General features: G+C 38.6%; 1 protein-coding gene across 1 annotated transcript in view; it reads right to left on the bottom strand.

Moving 5' to 3' along the window:
• The window catches only part of LOC106457529 (T-box transcription factor TBX1-like), a 51654-nt gene that overhangs the window by 1751 nt on the left and 46888 nt on the right, over positions 1-3015 (bottom strand). The window lies entirely within an intron of this gene.

Here is a 3015-nt window from a genome sequence, read left to right as displayed (position 1 = left end):
ATATATAGTTAAAACGTCAGAGGCAGTTTGAATCAGTAAACATGCTAACTTTAGGAAAATGCAGAATGTATCCCTAATAAATGATAAACTGGAGTGTGAAGTAAGAGTTTTTTCCTTTCAATAATTAAATAATGAGGCAATAGCCGCGGCACTTGAAATTCTTTTAGGCAGCATTGGAGTAAATTAATCTATGAGACTTTTTGTTTTCATTTTTATTAGCTATATTTTTGTGCGCCAGCAACACCAAGCGTGGGGCGCGCGTACGCCTGATTCTATTTATTGCTCGTCTCTTTCTCTACGAGCCAACCCTCAAATTGAAATTATTTTAAGCAAGATTAGAGTAAATTAATCTATGAGACCTTGGGCGTGGTCAAATGAATTAATCGAAAGGATTTGACCTCTTGAGTCTAAAACTGTAGTTAGATCTCAAATCGACCAAAAGATGGCGGAGCTATGAGCTAAAAGTTTGTACTTGAAAAAAACTAAACAAACTCAGAGCTATTCTATAAGCTGCTATGCCGCGGCTAAAATTAATAACAACATTTTCGAAAAGGATAGAGCTAAATATTGAGATCAAAATGCAAAGAGAGAATATATATATATACTTTAGGAAGTTATCCCGAATGGAACATTAATTAAAACGCAAAACATCAGAGGCTTGTTTTCTAACACCTTAAAAGCCTTGCACATACATAGCCTTCTGGTAGTATTAACAGTTGTAACACTAAATCCATACACGTACACAAGGGGTTGGAGGGAGTTCGGGCGAACCCCTTATTTTTGTGATGTAAAAAATGTTTATATAGTTATAGCATAGCTGCTTATGGTATTTAACATTTTCTACATAGCCTACATTCTTCTGATGGAGTATTAGCATTTTTTGGCTTGAAATAGTCTCATGCAATGGCTTATATTAGCACTTTGTATTGGAAGTCTGAAGCTGTATTGCTACCTTCAGGTTTTGTAAGCCGGATTCTTTACAATAGGTATCTGTGACTTGTTGGCGATAAATTTCAACAGCAACATAAACAGAACACAGTTCACTTGTTTGAAAATAATATATTATGACAAGTCAAACATGTATATTAATATTTGTTGACCTTTCATTGGATATTTGTGGATTTTATGCGAACAGCCATGCAATTGTTTAAGATATATTTCATGCAAAATTGCTTCCAGAGTTAATCTCAAAGCACCTATTTTTTAAAAAATTTCTGGGGGGGGCATGCCCCCCAGACCTCAGTAGCATTAGAATGCTTTTCATGCTGATTGTGCATCCAAAAATATGTGTTGGCTTTTGATTTCACAAATTAGAACCCCTCTTTCAGACATTCTGCGTACGGGCCTGAAATCAACTGTTGTTTTTGTTTCTGTTAGTTGTTCCGTTAATTGTCCTTTAAAATACAGCCTCCCCCCCCAGTGGCACAGCGGTATGTCTGCAGACTTACAACGCTAGAAACCGGGTTTCGATACCCGTGGTGGGCAGAGTACAGATAGCTCATTATGTAGCTTTGTGCTTAAATACAAACAAACTTTAAAGTACAACGATTACGTCCTGTTAAAAATAAGACAGGCTTTCCGGTATCATTCAGTATTTCTTCATCAGTCTACGTTCACATTATTAAAAGGACCAATGGTGAGGACTATAGGTTTGTTGTAGTGTTCATGTGAATAACTTGAGACTAGCTTTCTTATATTAGAGATGTTAATGTAATCACATTTGAAGATCCACGATCTGAGCTCCTTTAGAAAATTTCGATTTTGAGACATCAGTATGGTCACAAAGAAAGATGTGACTGGTTCAGCTGTGTTTAAAATCAGTCTAGATATCTAGATGAAGACCTCTGGAGGCAACAGGTTGTGATACCGTCTGTCATGTCTTGCGTATGTCGAGTGACGGCAAACCCAATAAAATTTGAAACTCATTTTCTAGAATATATCAAATTGCATCTTAAGCAAACATAATTAACCTTCGTATACATAATCATAATCGTTATTGGATCTGGCGTCGAAGTAATATCATACTCACTCATCGAATACTTTTATACACGATCTCTAAACAAATGAAGAACTTAAACTTTCAGTGGCATGACTTGGGACAGACATCGTGATTAATGGGTTAACTCACGTGTCAAAACTGCATTTTTTATTTGTGTATTTACGTTAAGCCTGCTTCAAACATACTCTGGAATGCATGATGTTAGTAGAAAAAGTTAGTAGTTGATACATGTTATAGTAAAGGAAGCATGAGACTAGGATTTCTACACAGTAGTAAATACATGTTGTGGTACACGAGACGTGGCCCAGGTTCCTACACAGTAGTAGATACATGTTGTGGTACACGAGACGTGGCCCAGGTTTCTACATAGTAGTAAATACATGTTGTGGTGCACGAGACATGGCCCAGGTTTCTACACAGTAGTAGATACATGCTGTGGTGCACGAGACGGGGCCCAGATTTCTACACAGTAGGAGATACATGTTGTGGTACACGAGACGTGACCCAGATTTCTACACAGTAGTAAATACATGTTGCGGTACACGAGACGTGACCCAGATTTCTACACAGTAGTAGATATATGTTGTGGTGCACGAGACGTGACCCAGATTTCTAGACAGTAGTAGATACATGCTGTGGTGCACGAGACGGGGCCCAGATTTCTACACAGTAGTAGATACATGCTATGGTACACAAGACGTGACCCAGATTTCTACACAGTAGTAGATACATGCTCTGGTGCACGAGATATGACCCAGATTTCTACACAGTAGGAGATACATGTTGTGGTACACGAGACGAAGCCCAGATTTCTATGCAGTAGTAGATACATGTTGTGGTGCACGAGACGCGGCCCAGATTTCTATGCAATAGTAAGTACATGTTGCGGTACACAAGACGTGGCGCAGATTTCTACACAGTAGTAGATGCATGTTGTGGTACACGTGACATGGCCAAGGTTTCTACATAGTAGTAGATACGTGTCGTGGTACAGGAGACGTGGCCCAGATTTCTAC

The sequence above is a fragment of the Limulus polyphemus genome, unplaced genomic scaffold (assembly GCF_000517525.1).
Source record: "Limulus polyphemus unplaced genomic scaffold, Limulus_polyphemus-2.1.2 Scaffold342, whole genome shotgun sequence".
NCBI classification, from domain to species: domain Eukaryota; kingdom Metazoa; phylum Arthropoda; class Merostomata; order Xiphosura; family Limulidae; genus Limulus; species Limulus polyphemus.
Note: the sequence above shows the minus strand (reverse complement) of the source record. Positions and strands in the feature narration are given on the sequence as shown.